General features: G+C 40.6%; 1 protein-coding gene across 1 annotated transcript in view; it reads right to left on the bottom strand.

Annotated features, from left to right (window-relative positions):
* The window catches only part of SH3BGRL2 (SH3 domain binding glutamate rich protein like 2), a gene marked incomplete at its 3' end in the record, with an annotated part of 27,515 nt that overhangs the window by 6,588 nt on the left and 187 nt on the right, over positions 1–20,740 (bottom strand). The window lies entirely within an intron of this gene.

Raw genomic sequence — 20,740 nt, 5'->3', positions numbered from 1 at the left:
CAGGCTGCCCAGGGAAGTGGTTGAGTCCCGATCCCTGGAGGTATTTAAAAGACGTGTAGATGAGGCGCTTAGGGACATGGTTTAGTGGGCATGGTGGTGTTGGGTTGACGGTTGGACTCGGTGATCTTAGAGGTCTTTTCCAACCTCAATGATTCTATTGTTCTATTGTTCTATTTTTATTAAGCAGTGACACTAACTTTGAAACAAAATCCGTGTCTGTTTACATAATATGATCCTAATCTATCTTTAACATGGTGAAGAAAACTCTGATTGAGCTAATAGTCTACTATCATAATACGATGTTTGTCTCACATATTTTTAGCAGGCTGATTGTTTTCTGAACATCATTTCTCTGGGTTTGGTTTTACTGTTAATCTGTGTTTTTATTCACAAAAGTAAGACAGGAAAAAACTCCCAGAGACATCTCAATTTTATGCCGGTATTTGGAGCTGGTCTCCTTATTAGGATTAAAAAGCAGAAAAATAAGATGTCCATTTTGACATACAGAACTGCTAAAATGAGCTAATCACTTGTTCAGTAGCCCAATTTACAAAAAAAGTCTGTCTCAGCTAAAGTATCCCGGCTTTCTCCCCTAGTTTTCATTTCTTTATACTGCTTTGCAACAGGTAACAGGAGGATACGCTTTCAGACTGCTTTGGAAAAATACTTCAAAGACATCCTCAGGCCAGGCCAGGTGGGACCACTGGGATTATCTGTTCTGACCTTCATCATCCCTGAATTAATTCCTCTTAGGAGTAAAGAGTTTCTTTGGATTTTTTTCCCCCTAAGCTCCATTCCTGAACTGATGATAACAGAATCTGCCAGCCCTTGTAAATTGTTCCCATAGTTAAGTAACTGCCTTCACTCAAAATACTTGCTTGCTTCTGTTCAGAATTCACCTCACTTCCAGCTTTCAGCCACTTTACTTTTTATATCTTTGGCTAGACTGAAAACTCTTCTTTTATAAGACTTCCGCTTCCTTTTAAAAAATCCCCCCCCCCCCCCCACCCAAAGGGGGGGGGGGGAGCGGAACAGATCTCCCAGCTAACCTGAACAGTGATCTCTGGTAAAAAAAAGGATAAACCCTATTGCTCATTTAACAGCAGAATAAGGAAGTTACCATCATAAATCATGTCCAGACTGGACCAGAAGTTTAGCAATATCAGATCACATCCTCTATCCAAAATTCCCTGGAAGCTTCTCATCACTTCTAACAGGTCACAATTTCCTTCTTTCCCCCCCCCCCCCCATGCTTCCTGAGCCTGCTTTCAGAAGATCTTCTGTACTAGAAAGGTTTGCCTACTGACAGCTGCTGAACCAGAGGAGCATATCATGTGGTCTCTCCACTACTAAATGGCAGCAGTATTTCATTATTCTATACCATTTTAACCAAGATATTCAATACACTGCAAAAATCTCACTAGTCCAGGATTTATCTAACCCAGATAGGATAAGTGAATATTACTCCTACTATACTATAGGCGAGATGACTCAAGTAGCAGTATTAATAGGAACTGTGAAATAGGCATGATTAAAGAGAACTTATTTCATTAGCCCAGTTAATATAAATGGGACAAAGCAGACACGTTCTCAGTTTCAAATCTCTTCACGGTGTCAGCAGGCATGTTGCTGAGTGTCTGGTGCCCACAAAGTTGACATGGGAGGTTGGTCTTCTGCTCTGGACTCTAACCCCCACCTTCTGGAGATAAGGCATTCCCTGGGCTTCAGTCCTCCTGCCTGCAAGCAGAGGGAATGACAATTCAGTGCATTGGCTGGTGAGTGAGATGTGTAGCACTGACTGTCCCACAGCCTCTTCATCCTGGAACTGAAGGGACCGAAAGCCTAACCTGAACTGTCCACTCATTGCAGACAGAACCCAAGAACAAATAGCCTGCTTTCTAACACAAAATCCCACCTCAAAAAATATTCAGACCACACATGCTGAGAACAAGGCCTTACGATGTATATCTTCTAAGCTGGCTTGTCAGACCACAAACACATTTTAGAAGTCTGACATTTAAAAAAACAAAACAGAATGCATGTGTAAGTCCACCTCAAAGACTTGCTTCACAGACTGGCATATGTCTACCTAGACTTGTGCCTCTAAAGACGGAGATGGTCCTGCTGGTTCTTCCTTCTCTTTCAATCTTGTTACTCTTTCCTGACCTCTGCCCTCACTCCAGAACTGCAGCAGCCATGTTATCCACTCACTGACTCAGCTGAAAACTGAATGTATTGCATTTGGCAGGGGCACCTTTAGGGTGCAGTTTGATGATACAGCTAAGCAGATCTCACTACTGGCTGTCACTGAGACGACGCAATGTTCCTCCCTCCTGCCAAGCAGCTCCTGCAGCTTTCCTTGCACAAGCATAATGCAGGAACCAGGGGAACAAGGGAAGGAGCATCAATGATGTCAGCACCACAATCTCATCGGTTTGTATCAGTAGCAAAACCCCACCCTAAGAAAATGGCTCAGCAGAAGCTGAAGCATGACCAGCTACAGGTATTTGAAATATGAACTGCATAAACAGCATTTGTGTTACATAAACACAAACTCCAGCTCACTCCCACAGCTGAAAATATCAAACAGGAGCCTCTGCCTTTACAAGTCATGCAAACATAACCAAAGGGATTGTTGCAGTGTAAAATGCAGATGTAATATAGTTACTGCAAAGGATTACTAATCTTCACGTCTCATACAGATGAGGCTTAACACATACTCCCAGATAATAAGGAGATACTACACTCTAACGAAGAGATGCAAGCCCTAACCACATCAAACGAACAGAACTCTAAACTGTGTTAACTGCAAACCTACACATACCTTCCTTAGAAAAGGAGGAGGCAATGCCTCTCACAAACACACTAAGCAACATCTGCATTCTTTTCTTCTGTTTCCACTGTGTTTCTGCTTTCATACAGAAGCAATGAAAAACAATCTCACACATTCAGCAAGGCTGACATGCAAATCCTCATGGTCCTGTTACATTTGCAACCTGTAGCCACAGAGACTTCCTGCCAAATTTCTCTTTCTTTGCCTGGCTTAGGAAAGGAGAGCACAACTGACCCCTGGCAATTTTTATTGCAGATAGATGGTAGTGCTGTGACAGACCTTTACAAAGATTGATATGATTAATTCATTGTTCTTGGCACAGGAAAATACAACTCAGCTATGTACGTAGGGAAAAAGGAGATGAAAACCTCCAAAGGAGATGTGGTGAGGTGAAGGAGGATAATAAAGAAGAAATTTAAAAAATAAAAATAAAAAAATCAGCATTACATAACTATTCCCAAAAGTAAAGTAAGTTGCTACCTGCTGTAGCAAATACTGCATTACGTGTGACAGAAGGAAAATAGAGTCTCCTCAGAACAGACCTCCAAATAGCTAAAAACACCTTCAATGCTTCATCCTCACGAGAAACTACGTTAACGTTTCAACACCCTAAAAATTGACCACAGAACTTTTCAATCTGAAAAGAAATAGAACAGTCCCTGAACAGTGGGCACATGGGCACATGCAGCCTGCACTGCCCTGGTCTCCTGCTAGCCGCAATCTTCCGCTTGCATACAGAGACATAATTAAGGACACGCCATATGAAATACTCTGTTGAACTGGGAGAGCAATCTGTTCAGCTTATGCAAAATAAGTTTGCGGGTCCCTGGGAGCTGCTGAGACACTGCTTAGCCAGGCAATCTGCACACCTTTACCTCTGTGCAATGTATGTACGGTGTCTTTGAGAGAGTCCAGTATTTAAGAAATGCAATTAAAATTTGAGTCAGGTTTGGTTTTTAAAAGACTCCTAATCACAAGCAGTCAGCAAAGGAAAACATATTATTTTCTTTTTCTATACAGCTACAGAAGACAGTAAACTGCTCCATGCCCAATGCCTGCTAACCTTGTATTTTCCTTGTCAGATGTTGCACTATGATAAAATGCTTTTAAATCTATTTCTGTGTATGTATGTCTATTAAAAGCTGAAGAGGAAAGTTTCTTATTTAAGGTGGGGTTTTTTTAATTAAGAAACTATTGTCCTCTGTGCAAGTAACAAGGTAACACTCGGAAACATGAAGGAGTCTTTAGCAAGTACAAGTACATCTATCACTGCACAAAACAAGAGATGATGGGAGTTTGCTCAGGGGTTTACTTGGTATTATTTCAGTAAGCATGTAAGGGAAAAGGAGAGACAGATACGGAACAAACAGAAAAAGGGGAAAGACCAAGAAAGGAAAAAGAGAAGATTCTACAGAAATATCAACTACAGGCAGCGCCATCCAGGGCGCCTTCGAGCTGTGTGCAACTGAGAAAGCCTCTCAAGCCACTCCTAAGTCTACTTCTCTTTATTTCTTCTGTTTCAGAAAACAAGACTTGCCAATGATGTACACAAATGATGTAAGTGATTCTATCATTTGCTTCTTGCAGTAGTAACAACATGTTCCTACAGTGTTGAAAATCCACTAATATATGAGTCTCTGATGGACTGGAGAAAACCAGATGCTATGAGACCCAAATCTTGACTCATTACTTCCCATCAAAAGAATAAGAATACCACTGAAGCTGGATCTTCCAATTAATGTCATGAATTTGTATTCCGTTGCATCAATGTGAAACCAAAAAACCAGCACTGCTTGTGGAAATAAAAAACGGCTAAACCAAAATGAAACTTGAAGACTTTGCAACTGGAACTGAACCAGGACTTGAAGTCCCACTGAGTGTACAGGCAAGCAGCTCCAAATCAGAGAGACCTTGACAGACTAGCAGCCAGAGGACTCCATGCAGACTGAGAAGAGTAGCGAGACGATTCGCAGCCTAGCCTGGCAAGCAGCAGGTGACTGCCAGATTGAAGGTCAGGATGCACTGTTGGTTGTTCTAGTAGGGAAGCTTGCAAAACCTACTGCCAGTTTGGATTGTAACCTACAGCAAGAGCTCCATTCTGTGGAATTACACTATCCTGAGAACTTTTACATTTCTATTTGACAAACTGCACGCTGGAAACTGTATTTGTGCTACAGATACAGGATCTTTCCCAGTCATAGGTATTTTCTTGTGAGGACATTGGGAAGGCATACTGGTTCTTCTTCGGCTGGGCCTCTAGCTAAAACAGAGGGCAGATTACCAGAGCATGCTGGTAACTTGGTCTGTTTTTAAAAATGTCTCAGCCAACAGCAAGCCCAGAAGTTTCAAAATTATTAGAATTATGTGCTAGGACCTTTTTAAAAAAAAAACAACAAACAAGGTTGGGGATCCTAGTGGCTAGCACAAAAGACAAGAGAAACTTTGAGCAGCCTGGAAGATTTCAGGGATTATAAAGCATATTTTTAGCTATCAAAAACTTCTCCTGATGGAACCATCCTGCAGGACTAGAACAATTCATTTCAAAAGACTAACAATTCAAACCCGAGCTGGCAGCTAACTTCTTTCAATAGATAGATGTTTTTGTTTGTAATTTACCATATGTTTCAGTAATTCAAGAGAGTGGTTAAAAAGAAAGTGTTATTTTCATGCATTTTTCCAACAGAAACCTCTCAAAGTTGCCAGAGAATAATTTAAATCTCCTGTTAAGCATTCTACATTTAACTCCTCCTCGTACTATTCTCTTTTGTTCAAGTGGCACATTTATAGCAAGTATTTTGCATCATGAAAGAAACTCTTTCAACAAGCAACATCTATCTTTCTTTTCAAAATGTATACTACACATAAATACAAGTATGATAACTGCAACCCTTATTAATTCAGCTACTCTTTAGTACCTCCTAATTAATGCAAGTTGTTCTCTGATCTCCATGCTATATTACCTTTATTCATATGCTTATTTCTTTTCATTTCTGTAAGTTATTTGATTCTGAAGAATACCCTTTGCTTCCCAGTAAAGTCCCAGTTCAGCAAGGTAGTTGAGAACTGTAAAGTTCTGAACTACTGGAAACTCAGTCCTTAGTCCTGCAGTAATGAACAGAAAATTGACCTTTGAATCTCACAGTTCCTCCTGCAGAGTTAGGAGAGCAGGGAATAGTTTGGTGTCTTGCACATGGAAGTCCAACACTGCTATAGCTGAAAATCTGCAGAGACTTAAGAGATATCACTTTGTTAATGTGAATCAAGCTTGCTTGGTAGAATTATGATTTTGTGGAGGGAAGAAAACCATGATAACTATGTTTTGTTTCTTTATTTTCTTAAAATATGTTAAATATTTGTTAATTGTTTAAAGTTCACTGAAATAGCACTGAAGAGAGCAGTTTTATAAGCAGGTTTTGGAAAGTAAGCAAATGCTATAATACTTGTATGATTCAGCAGTGTGCCCTGGCAGCCAAGAGGGCAAACCGCATCCTGGGGTGCATCAAACACAGTATAACCAGCCGGGCAAAAGAGGTGATTATCCTGTTGTATTCAGCGTTGGTGCGGCCTCACCTTGGATACTGTGTGCAGTTCTGGGCCCCACGATTTAAGAAGGATATTAAGACACTCGAATGCAAGGAGGGCAACAAAGCTGGTGGCAGGGCTGGAAGGCATGCCCTGTGAGGAGCGGCTAAGGACGTTGGGTTTGTCTAGTTTGGAGAAAAGGAGGCTGAGGGGCGACCTCATTGCTCTCTACAGCCTCCTGAGGAGGGGAAGTGGAGGGAGAGGTGCTCATCTCTTCTCCCTGGTATCCAGTGATAGGACGCGTGGGAATGGTTCAAAGCTGCGCCAGGGGAGGTTCAGACTGGACATTAGGAAGCTTTTCTTTACCGAGAGGGTGGTCAAACCCTGGAACAGGCTTCCTAGAGAGGTGGGCGATGCCCCAAACCTGTCAGTGTTTAAGAGGCATTTGGACAATGCCCTCAATAACATGCTTTAACTTTTGGTGAGCCCTGAAGTGGTCAGGCAGTTGGACTAGATGATCATTGCAGGTTCCTTCCAACTGAAATATTCTGTTCTATTCTAAATTCTGTGAAGAAAAATAAAAGTTTAAAAACAAAAAATCCCCCTAACAAGAAATACACACACATTTCCTATTATGTAACATGTTTATCACCTAAACGTTTAAGATGAAAACACACAATTGGCTTTTTTTTGTGACACTGTGAATCAGCAGAGCACTGAAAGTGTTGTGAACTAGTTCTATGTATTTACCAGTCACATTGTTTTGTAACAATGAATAAAGCATCCCCAGCTGTATTTTCTGTACTTACTGCAAACAAGATATAAAAGCAAATTTCTTGGCACAAAAAAAAAATAGGTCATGTTTCTTCCTTCTCATTAGCTTTAAGCATCAAAACCCAGTGGCATAGGAATATTTTTCTATTAGAATGGATAAAAACACTTAGCAGCCCATGAGACGTAATAAGTAATTAGCCCCATTTCGTCTGGGTGGGGTCTCAGTTCTGTCAGCTCAAGATGTAAATCCCGCTGGCCACCTCCTACCCTACCCGAGAGGCTGCACCCTCGTTATTTTGTCACTCAGGATGCATTGCCCAACACCCAGTTACACCCAACTGCAGCTCCAGCTATTTCTGAAACGAGAGCTAGTTGATGAAGAATATGGAGTCCTAAGATGCCACATGCAGCAGAGTCTCCTGACAGTATGATAGAGTTTCAGAGAGACATTAAGGCAAACTCCAAGACTACAGTACTGCCTAGCCTAGCAGTGGTATACTGGGTTTCATGGAGAACCCTGTTCCCACATAAACACAAGGTCACATCCGTATTTCTCCCACACAGCTACTAATCCCCCACCATGAATTTGAGAGAATGATTGGATACTTGGAAAAAACATCTAGCCTTTCCCTAAGAAGAACTATGCCTGCATTTATTTGTTTTCTCATCCTGAAGGATCAGAGAGATTATGATTCCAAAATGCTCCAAAGAATATGAAAAACAAGTTTGTGAAATAAAGCTGTCAATACTTTCACTATTTTCTCCTGACGGCTACTATCCGCACAGCACAGATGTGTCAATCTGCCAACTACAGATATACACACCCCTGATAATGCACTTTAAAATAACAGCAGTAACAGCAGTGCTAGTCATTCAGAATTTGTTGTGCTAAGTTTTTACAGACATTTACAGGTTTTCCCAGCAGTATATGAAACAGCAACAGAAAAATGCATTTGCAGCTCTAGACAAATGTCAGATTTCAGATAAAATTGAACTGTATTACTGCAAAGTCCTATCAGTATGTTTTTGTAAGGCTAGGATGATGGATTTTGTTGATATTCTCTAAGCTAGGGCTGACTGCCACTATTATTCAGATCAATAACAGAATTACCTTTGACTCAAGTGAGAGCAGAATGAGGCTTTTAACTTTATTAACAAATGTCAACGTTATTTCTCTTTCAACAAACGCAAGTATACCCGTGTAGCTTGTGTGTTCTTGCAGTTCCGTATGTGCAAATTACCTCTGCTTTTATACTTCTGCAGCCCCATTTCTTAATGACTAGCTGCGTCCCCAAACACAGCAGCCATCTGATTATTATCCCATGAACTGCAGACACATCTCCTGTAAGGTCAACAGGAGTCCCCTCCACACAGCCAAAGGTATCGCTGAATACTATGCTGAAAAAACTCACAGATTTTCAGACTCTCCTGGGGCCTGATGCTGGGAACCTTTAGCAGAAAATAGACCTTGCTGCACACAAGCCAGTCTCACTGAGTAGGAAGGGACTGCTTGCACATTGGGGCCTTCAAGGCAGCTGTCTTCTCTGATCAAAGACTAGTTTTGTATCTCCTTTCTAACTAATTTTAGCTTCCTAGCAGGTTCCTACTGAAGAATTTGATGCTATCGAAATCCTTCAAATGCCACTCGTGTCTCTGCTTCTATATAAACATATCAGATCACTCCATTAGAGATGCTTCAGGAAGATTGTTTGACCTTAGGAGATGCAGATCCAGATCAAAGGTTTAATGCATACTTGAATTGTGTTTCTTTAGATTAGACAGGGATGATAATTTCACTAAGCCTGCAGCAAAGTAATGACAGGTTTCAGTTGCTGATGCTCTATTGTTCATCAGATCAAAGGAAGCTTGCTTTCAAATGAAGACACACAAAAATTCACTTGCCTTTCTCTGAAAAACACAGACCCCAATTCCATGATTAAGAAACCAGTGTTTAATTGATTTGCAACGTTACTATGAAAGTGTTCCAAATAATCACTCATAAAGCTTTTAATAGTACAGATAATACCCAATATCATCCTCTGCAGCATATGAAAATATCAGGGAATAACACAAATTTGTGAACGTTGTGATGGAATTTCCACCATTAAATTCTGATGAATTTTTTTTCTGAGTCTCATTCTCTTGCTTCAACTGGGATCTATCCAGTGAATTCAGAGGACCCATGTTACATAGCAGATTGGTGAAAAGGATCACAACAGGCTGCATCTCCCAGCACGTGCAGGTTAACAAAATTCTGTCTTTTTGTAAAAGCATAAAAAGCCAAAAGCCAACAGGAAAAACTTATCAGCATGTGCGAAGGGAACATACACAATCACAGGTTTTGATTTGTATTTAATACGGAGTACAAGTTCACGGTTTCAGGGCTCTGCCTACAAACAAAAGCTCTGAGAGTAACCCTGCTGACAGAGTTTGCAGCAGAACAATCCCATGAAATGGGACATTCAGAAAGCCAGAAACTGTGGCTGTTTAAGGCTTTGTCACAAGCAGAAGCTTGCTATCCTCCTCTTGCCAAAAGTTATTATCACCCCTGCAACAGTGGCAAAACCGGACATGTCCTGGTGCTGCAGATGCTCAGTTTCACAGTTCAATGTATTACTAGCCCACCTTCAGCACCCGTGAAGGCAAACACACAAGGCTGCGACCGAAGAGGTTAGACTGCAGGCACGTGTTCTGTCCTGGAGCTCTGCAGCAGGCAGAAGAGCAACTTTGAAGTTATCAGCAGTAAGGTCTTCAACTGCCACCGTTAGCCCTGTCAGAAGTCTCAGATAAAAATCTTCATAACATTGTTTACACTGATGTTACCTTTTTCCTAGGTAGGAAGGGAAATATTTATGACACTGTATGTCCCCATTAGCCAGCACAATTATATTGGTGGATATCTTACATTGGTATAACTATTTTGATGTTTTGTAAGCAAGCACCTCATTATCTGAAATAAGTTACATAAGTAAAGCTCTTAAGTATAAGCCAGACACATGGAGTAACAGAGATAGCTGAGCAAGCACCACGATTTTAGCACTCTAGCTTACACAGAAGACAGACATCCATGGTTACAATTCCATAACGTCCAGCCATTCAAATAAAGGTGCAGTCATTTTTGACAGGGCCCCAACAGATGCTGACATATCTTGAGCAACCAATGTGAGGCACCAGGATGTTATCTTTATTTCTCTTCTGGGATGCAAAAATCAGTGGTTTATTTTTACCGAGTCATCATTAGCATCTATCGGTGATTCCAAGGTTAAGAAACAGACACACACACATACACACAGATATAAATATACATAACATATACACACTATATATATACACATAAATATATATATAAATATGTATGTGTGTATGCAAAAATACTCATCTACGTATGTATATTCAAACAAAAGGCAGGTTGACACATATGGAAAGGTCACTCCCAGGCATTAACTTCTGCAAGTTTATTCCTTGCAGTGAAATGAGAAACATCTTGCAGTTTTCCACACTGTCTTACTAGGAATGGTGGGGATTAGTTATCCAGAGGTAAAAGAGCAAAACCAACAACAACAAATCCTGGAACTCTTAACTGTCAAGACAAGCTCTATCCTGCCCAAGGGAGATGGGCAACAACAGAAGGGCATGCTGTTATTGATGATTAACATGAGTCACTGAACAACCTGCGTCTCCCAAGAGCTTCTCTTCATAAATCAGCTAGCACGGCAGTTACTCCCCTTCCTCTGTGCCAAATTCAATTACTTTATAGTGAAGTACAATATTAAATTTAGACTAAATAAGCTTGTTTACTGTTGTAAAATCCAGTTGTTTTTCTCTTCCCCCACTAACGAGAGAGAAATAATTTGTTTTAAGAAAGTTCCTCATCACTATAGCTCTTATCACCCCAAAAGAAGGATATCCACATGCTTTAGACTCAGCTCCTTCAGAGTGGTGATAAATAACTTAGTTATTTATTACATTATTACTGTTATTACATTCAGCACACCTGAATGGAAGGACTGCCACAGCCTTGTACAGAAGAATCAAAAGATTTCACCCCAAAATACTTCACTTCATGCTTGGGCCTAAAGCCCAAGAAAGACAAGAAAGCAGGTTTTGTATCCATGCTCTCTTGCTATGAGACAAACTATGTTAAATGAGTTGCCTGCACAATATTTGTATCTCAGTCACCTCTTCCTCCCAGTCAAAGCATCTGAAGTTCACCAACAACTTTGAGTCATTCCTTGAAAGATCAGGTCAAACTTTGCTCACCTACATGAGTCCCTCTAAAATGAATCTGATGTTTGTTTTTAGAAATGAGACTCGACAGTGACTCAGGTTTCTGAATTGACTCCATCTGCCCATCCAACAGGTGCTGACTAAACAACATACCAACCCCAGGAGAGAAGATTAAGGAAACAATCTAATGGCTACTGAGGAACTCGGAAGCTCTTCCAAGCTATTGCAGCTAACTGCAGACTGTTTCCATTGACAGTCACAGGTAAGAAACACTACGACCGCCTCTGCATGTCCCCTCACCTCACCAAGAAGGAAATCCACCAACTTAAGGGCCTTGCAAAATGTTAACTATCTTCTGTAAAACTTATCAAAACATAAAGCTGGTAAAAAACACTCACATACCGGAACTTGATTATGGTTTTGGATACAGTAGATTTCAACTAAGAATAGATTCCAAGGACTACTGCATTTCTGTGTTCATTACTCTTCTCATCAAGCTCTCACTCTGCAAGCAAAACAAAGATTGCAGTATTTCCTTCTGGATAGACTCCCTTAGGAGGCTGCAGGTGAGGAAACTGTTGCCCTTAGTGTACTTGCTAGTAAAACGATACACTCCGGGTTACCAGCTTAGTGACAATTCTTTATCTCCAAGTTGCACTCAGATTGCTAAAGACAAAAGTGATCCTGATTTTATACAATAAAGAACTTCCTTAAATGCTGACTATTTTTCCACAAATCCTAATTTTGTCTACATTTCCCTCTTTGGATAACAGAAATATAAACTCTCTGAAATAATTAAATTGGAAGATGGATTGTACAGAAGAGTACCAGAGAGAATCTAACAGAGGTCAACTGAAACATGTTGCTTTATGGACTTAATTTTTGCTTGGATTTTAATTAAAATCAAAAGCATTCATATAGCAAGTGAAATGGACTTACTCAGCGGTATACTTCACCTTTGACAAGACTATTAGAACCAGAATATTCAATATATCAGTTAAAATATAGGATTTTTTTTTAAGCTCCTACAAGTACTAAGAAAGGTAATTTACTCTGAATAAATATTGTCCCATTACATTGGCAAGCTTTGGTGCGCTTTGGTACTATCAGGTGACTTTGACTAGTACACTTTCACATTTACACTGATATGCCTTCACTGTTTCTTGCATTTCATCTATAGGTCCTTAAATTTTAAAAATGGGGAAATATTCAGGAATAGAAGAGAGACATAACTTTGCAAGAGCTAGTTATTTCTTTCTAGCCTCACTGTCCACCAGAATGGTGGAGGTTCAGGAAATTCAGCTCTCTTGCCTAGAATGTGGCCTGTAAGTCATGCAACCAAAGGCCTTGCTGAAGTCGAGGTAGACCACATCCACAGCCTTTCCCTCATCCACTAGGCGGGTCACCTGGTCATAGACGGAGATCAGGTTGGTCAAGCAGGACCTGCCTTTCATGAATCCGTGCTGGCTAGGCCGGATCCCCTGGTTGTCCCGCTCATACTTCACCTTTGACAAGACTATTAGAACCAGAATATTCAATATATCAGTTAAAATATAGGATTTTTTTTTAAGCTCCTACAAGTACTAAGAAAGGTAATTTACTCTGAATAAATATTGTCCCATTACATTGGCAAGCTTTGGTGCGCTTTGGTACTATCAGGTGACTTTGACTAGTACACTTTCACATTTACACTGATATGCCTTCACTGTTTCTTGCATTTCATCTATAGGTCCTTAAATTTTAAAAATGGGGAAATATTCAGGAATAGAAGAGAGACATAACTTTGCAAGAGCTAGTTATTTCTTTCTAGCCTCACTGTCCACCAGAATGGTGGAGGTTCAGGAAATTCAGCTCTCTTGCCTAGAATGTGGCCTGTAAGTCATGCAACTGGTACTTACTTGCTACGGTTTGCCCAAGGACAGAGGCTTAGGAGTCCAATACAACTCTTCTACCAACAATCTAGTTCTCTCATTTTAGGTAGAAGATTATATCCCGAGGTTCATTTCTCCTTACTGCTAATGAGGACATGTTATATTTGCAGACAGTACTCGAGCAATCCCAGGTTGGAGCCAGCAGCATTGTACTGTTTACATGCATGAATAAAAACATTTAGAACAATACGCATTATTGAAGTCCTGAACTTTTCACACACACGAGACACCATTTAGGTTTAATGGTAAGCATGGAAGCCACCTGGCTTGGATGAAAGCCCAGTCGGTCAATGAAGATGTTTTCACCAATTTCAACAAGCTTTGGATCACATCTTACATGAATTTACTACACCAGACACCACATCCCAGTAAATGACTGCAGATCACAGGATTCACATTAGTCCAGCAGTGACTTTAATTCAACATCTTCTTTTAATATCTCTTTTTACAAAGATACTTAGCTCCAAAAAAAAAAAAAAACCAAAAAACAAACGACGCTCTGGTGCTTAGCATATTTTGCCCAAATAAGACTTCTTGGAAAAAAAATAAAAATCTAGAGAGGAAGTGAGTATCTGACCTAGGTTTACAGAAGAATAGCCAAACAAATTTTGGGAAAGCAGTTCTGTGATGCCCAAACATAATGGAATTCAGTTCATTGTCCCTTGGCCGAGCAACCTTTGTAGTGACAAGAAACCAGACACTGAGCCTGCAGTAGGCTGCATATGGAAAACATGCTGCTTTCAATTTGAATTCACAAGATTAAAGTTGCTGGTACCAAGATCTCCAGTTCAGCAGCACTGAAGCAAGCAATTGCAGTGATCCAGTGTGTTACAGCAATGTGCCTTGCCCCTCTGCTGGAGTTTCTCTCTGCAGGAGCAATGTTGGCAGAGAACAATGTGACGACCATAACTGCAAATGTGGCAGTTTATATGTTGGTGTAGTAGTGCCAGACAACAAAATGGGGACAACCAAAGAATGGCATATGCTTCATTCCCTGCCTTTCCTTCTGGCTTGTACCCTCTAGAAAACAGACAGGTGAGTTATGTGCCCAAATTAATTTTCATTTCACAAAACAATGTGGAAAATAAAAGTAATCCAAAAGTAATTTGTACTAATAAATTGTATGCAAGTTAGTTGTTACTTCAATTTTTTTTTTTCCATTAATGTCATAAATTCAGTTATATGTGACCTCCTGTGATTGCTGACACTATGACCAGGGTTAGAAAAAAGAATTTCTAGGCTTTGATGATATGGGTGGAAGATTAAGGAGAATAGGTCACCATCAGTGAAGTATGTCCGTTCAGGGACTTGCACTTTGACACTGCTGTACTCTATAGAAAAACAGAGGGGAAAAACCTTCCCAAAATGAACAAGTTGCCTTTTATTACTCATTTTATTCTTTCCAACCCATGTGAATATATTCAAAATAGAAGGCTAAATCTTTAATGAAAATGTCACTATATAGTAGTTAGAGACATTAAACCATATGCCTGTACAAAGCAGATCAGTATATGGAGATTCAAAACACACACTCCAGCCTTCAGAAACCCAGTGAGAACAATACCTCCTTTGAAGTTTTATTACAGCTACAATTGCAATCAAAAGTCAGTAACGGTCCTACTGCTCATGACACTATGTAGTCTAAAGCGTGTTCTTCAAGGTAGCATTATTTCTGACATAATCTCTCTGCCAAGAAGAAATGTAAATATTTGAAAAGCGCTAGAGCACACAAGAATGGTGCAACAATTAGGTACTGAATACCATGCACAGATGGTCTAAATTCCACCAGTATCCTTGTGACTAGGGTTCTCACCCGGCTCCCTGCTGAACACGTTCCTTAAGCTATCTGAACTGCTGTTCAGAGGCTCTTAGTTCTCTCCATCATGAGACAGGAGGACGTAACTATAATTTAGACTTCTTTGGAATACAGACTTGAGAGCTAGATCCACAGAGGGTCCTTAGGGTGAAAAATAGCTAAAGTCTTCAGCACTGACCTCCCTGCCTCGCAGAATTCACAGTCGCAAGCAAGACTCTCAGGCTCCCTCTGCCACGTGAACCCTGCAAAACAGAACTGACAGAAGACAGCAAAGATGAATATGAGCCACCTGACCTGACAATAAGAAACTTGAGGAAGGATGAGGGAACTAATTCTGTCAGTCAAAGGGACTAGGTCCCAGAAAGCCCCCAGATCTCTCCTATGGGCACGATATAATCGCTAAGGTCCAAGACACGGATACACATAACTTGTCCTATGACTGAGCAAGGATCGAACTTTTCTTCCAGTATAGCTGCTGTTGCTACAGCACTACTCTGTAGGTGCACAACCAATAGCACCACCATCTTGACCAAGTGAAGTGACACAGTACAATGTTCATGTGAGATTCATAAATCAGGCTTTGAGGATCCAATCCAACAGGTGTATCCTCAGCATGCTGACAGATGTTAGACAATACTGTGGTTATGCATTTAAAATACTGCTATTTCCCATGTAAATATTGCAGGATCACTTCTAATTGTAAAGATTATTGTCTCATTTCTGAAAAGCTAACTTACCTGATCTGATTTTACAAATTTCTAATATTAAAAAATCATGATAGCGTTTATAATTTGCAAAGCTTAATATTTTATATCATAGGTGGTTGAATTTCCGTAAATCACATGCAACAAGTTGTAAATCCCTCCAAATGACCACCATAACTAATACAGTTTTCACAAAAGGCACTTGTATCACTCAAACAAATCACTTTCAGTTTTAACTGTTGTGCTTTTGGGGTCCAGAGAGGCAAAAAAACTGTTAGATGGTGGATATTCTATATGTGACATATTCTAAGTTAATTTATTCCACACCTCTCAACAAGAAGCACATTCTTCCTGAGAAGTGCTATGAGAAATGTTGAGTTACAATGACTTTGTACAAACAAAGGTGGAATTGAAATTCATCATTATCGCTAGGAGACAAGCTTAGCCTTAAGAATGTTAGCATTGTATTTATCTTCATTACATTATGCAACAACACATGAACCAAACAAACATGACTGTAATTATTCTGACATTCTGATGTTTTATACTGTGATTTAAAGTCATTCCAGGAAACAAAAATTCCAACTCATTTGACCTCCATAATATGCTTAGACAAAAGCAGAGCTTTAGTCTCACAAAACCAGTATTTGCTATAGAAACAATTTAACTATAACTGCACCTATCTTATCAAGCTTCCTAGTAAAAAATCCATAATTCTCTTCAGTAGCAAGAGTCAAAGTCCAAGTTTTGGTCATTTAAAAAAGTCTATTCTTTTCGGGTTGGTGCTGTTCCTCCCCAAACCCTCCTGTACCACTAAACATGTTCTCATGGAGAATGTGGCTGAGCAGCACTTGCCCTTGTACACTAAATGCAATTCATTTCAGTGGTGTGTTTTTCACATCTCGTGAACACACAAAAATTTCAATGGGAAGGTGTTTCGCATCTCTCACTAGTCAGAGTAGATTCTACCCGCTGTTCCATTCTTTCAGTAACTCCCCTGTATTATCTGTTCAGCTTAACAGATGAAGCTCCAAGGCAATAAATTATTACCACAGAGGAGAAAGTACAAGTGAGACAGTCATTTGAAGTTTCTTCATTATTTGAAAGCTCTTCAGTGACATTTCCCTTACCTGATCTTCAGTTCTCTGACTGCAAGAGGACTGAAGTCTCCTCTGGTTTGACACTTCTAGATAACTGTAGGAATTCCAGGCATAGGGTTACTTAGCTCATACTACCAGCTTCCTGTCAAAGGTAGAGCTGCTTTGAAACACGGAAAACCATTTAACTCAGTCAATACATAGTACGGTAGCACAAGTGTAAATTTTTATTGATAGACTGGAAAATGTGAAACATTAAATTACAGTCACCTTGGAATGATTTGGTGAAAAACGAGGGCATAAACTATTTCCTGAAAACAGTGAAGCACTGCTGAGGGAGAAAAGTAAATGCTAATTTTAAGTAGCCTTTCTCTTAAGCACAAAAGAACAGTGATTGTCCTTATCAGGGAGGAGTAGCAAAGCCTGCCTCCCCAGTCCTACAAAGAAGTGCTTGGAATTCGAGACACAGCTTACCAACAACAAGTAGAAATTCAGGTCAGAAAAAGTAGGAGACAATAAGGCTTGTAGAAACATGCCTGCCTGCCTATTCAGAGGCTTCCCATTGTGATTCAATTGGATCTGCCTAATGCATGCTTAAAACAACACGAGGTTATTTAGAAATGTACACATACACACAATGCCTCTCTCCTCCCTTCCCACAAGAGGGTCTCCGGAACCTGTCTACAGCAGCCCTACAGGGTAAACCCATAGTCCATCTTCCGTAAACACTGAAGATGAATGTTTCCACTCAAGCAATAACTAGGTTTTGGGATCTGTGAGCTCTTTTAAGCTCATGAGGCATTTATATTCACAAGTTTTGTTTAAAAAAACAACAAAAACCAGTTACTTCCATTAACCTCTCAGGGGTCTAAGAACCTTCAGATGCGAGGAAGATGCTGCAGGGAGAAGTCCAAGACCAAATGGAGGGAAGGTTCATGTTGTTCTTGGCTTCTTCGCGTCCACTCCAATTATTTCCTTTTCTCATTCTCCAGAATGACCCCCAAAACATCTTATGCACTGAACTCTTAGAATTATGTATGACTATTACATATTTTTGTCTTCTTTAGCACAAAATAAATTACACCAAGTATGAGGATCAATAAACATTTCAAAAGTTTCCAGGGAAAGTTATATTTATGCAAACTGAAGCCTTTGCTGACTATACAACTGGTATATTTCTCAGGAATGTTTCAGCCAAATGTCTATCATTTGACCCGGGTATTCTGAAGATTTCAAAAGAAGTCATACACAAAGAGTTTAGCTTACTATATTTCCTAGGTAATATCATCTCTTTCACAAGTTAACATAAGGAAATTGCTGCATATTTTTATTTAAACAAATCACTGCTTTCACCCCTCCCTCTCTGCAAACTCAAACCAGTCTTATTGCAGGCACAAAGAGGAAAGAGGACTGAGAAGTGCCCCTGCTTTAACAGCACACTGCTGGTGAGGTAACAAACAAAACTAAAAGCTTACTCGACAGACTAGATGGACTTTTCATTTTAAAAGAAAGAGTAATTTAACAAAATGTCTCTAGTGAGATTAGCAAAGTGAATCATGTCACTATGACTTTGCTCTTAGTTTATCAACAAATATTACATATAGAAGTTTTTGGTCAATTACAGCAGGACAGATACTAACCTCAGCCACATCCACTCACACAAGCAGCTAGCCTACAATTTGACTCAAGCTGACCTACAGGTGGAAATTAAACCATGGATTCTGACACTGTTTTTAGCAGAAGACAGAGTAGGATCTATAAGGGGTACTCATTTCTCTAGACGGGGAAATCATCCTGTCTCATGAATTGCACAGGATCCCAGAAAGTAGCTGACGTAGTTTTGCTGAAGGCTGGAGGAGACGACAAGGAATTACATGATTCAAGCACTTTTTGTTTCCTTTCACTAACATTTAGTTCCAGGAGGATGAAAATAAGTTTAAAACTTCCCTGTTTAGAGACGTGCAATACAGTAACCACCCTTTTCTCCAGATGCAGATTCCCACATAACCAGCTGATAATTTTTTCTTTGTCATTTTCCTCAATCACTTAGCCGTGATCTATGGACACCCCCTGCAAAGCCCACAGTAAAAAGCCTCAGTGATGCAACACTGAGCACAGCAGGAACCTAGCCCATAATGAAGGTTCCTAAATGCTGTGGTAACACAGATGAAGAAAAACTGACAGAAAAGAGGTGTCACAGCTCTGGTCCTGTTGTAACAGTACCTTCAATCACTAAATTACCTATTCTTCTCTGGCTAGGCTGTACTCAGACGTCCTGCTGTCTAGATGAAGAAAGTTGATTATCACCAGTATGCAAACTGTTATCCGTGCTACATGTCATCTTCTTGTTGTCCAACCCAGAAAGAAGTCAGCAAATGAACTGATGTGCAAATTTAATTGCTTGTCAACCTCAGATTTGGTTTGCTGGGTTATTAGATAGTGAAGAGGGTTATATTGCTGCTGCTAACAGGATACGTACCTTGCAGGCAAAGACAGGGGAAGGAGAGGGCAGAATGAAAAACTCCCATCAATAACATATTTGCAGACTGGTCAGAACAGGAGATATGGTTGAGCTAATTATGTGGCCCTGTTCCCCCCCTTCAGCAAAAACAAAATATAAAACTATGCCTTATTGTTCAAGCTATGAGGCATGAAACAGAAACTAAACCTAGCAATACTGAGCGACCACAGCATGAACCAACTGCCCATGCAGGGAAGGAGATGTTTCTATTATGGATGCTTAATGAACATGGATTATAGAGTTCTGAAGACACTCTGTGTTTACCCAGTTGGCTACTGAAATGGATAATTAGTTGTTATTAGCTGAAATGCAGCCACTAAGCATTTTGAACACTTCATGCCAAAACATATCAGAACACATACCTGTCACCATGCCACTGAACTGAAAACAAGTATCACGCAGTAAAAGGCTGAAGGAAGTGAACACACAATAAACCTTTAGATGAGAAAATACAGTGCTACATCCTTCCACAATGCAAAAATGCCACTGCCTTCACTGTTGAAGCATAAAGAATAGCAATTATATCTAAATCCTTCTGATGTTTCTCATTAAAGAGCAAATTCAGTAGAACGCTTACGCTCAGATTGCCTTAACGGAAATCAGAGCTGTCACTTTATATGAAAATATGGAAATTCATAGGTCACATGCACAATTAATTCAATAAGAGAAAGCTATAAGAGCTTCAATTAAGCAGAGGACGCAATGATGCCTTTCAAAACCTAGTTTGAAAGGAGTTGTACCTTGTCCACAGTATTTGTTAATGCAGAGAGGTGCTACTGGCCTGAAGTTTGTCTCTAGGCTCTCCTTTTCTTATTTTTTAAACCTGCAGTAGTTGGCAGGCACCAAGACACCGCACCTGACCGGGTTCAGCATGCCTCAGGGCGGTCTCCCCCTGCACCAAGGCGCTGAACCCCCCTCCCAAGCGGGCAAGTTTAGCCCACTTTAATCACCTTTAAGACCCTTTAAACACACCCAATATTTGTCCCCTACAAAGAGGTTTCAGGGGGGCTTGGTTTGCCAAAGGCAATTTACGAACAAGTTAAGCTTTGGCAGCCTTTCGCGGGGCAGGAGGGGGTAGTTGTCTTTTTTTTCCCCCATTGCACACGCAACCCCGGCAAATTCAGACCCGCGTTTCACAACAGCCTCCTGACTCTCAGGTCCATGTCGGCGTGCGGGGCGGGGTCTCGGAGCTGACGGCGGGCTCGGCACCCGCGGGGACGGCGAGCGGCGGCTGACAACCACCGGGCAGCTTCGCCCCGCGCTCTCCCCGGCCCCGGAGGCTGAGCCCTGGCCGCGGCGGCCCCTCGGCCCGCTT

Source organism: Aptenodytes forsteri, unplaced genomic scaffold (assembly GCF_000699145.1).
Source record: "Aptenodytes forsteri isolate BGI_AS27 unplaced genomic scaffold, ASM69914v1 Scaffold288, whole genome shotgun sequence".
NCBI lineage: Eukaryota > Metazoa > Chordata > Aves > Sphenisciformes > Spheniscidae > Aptenodytes > Aptenodytes forsteri.
This window is presented reverse-complemented; position numbering and strand designations above follow the sequence as displayed.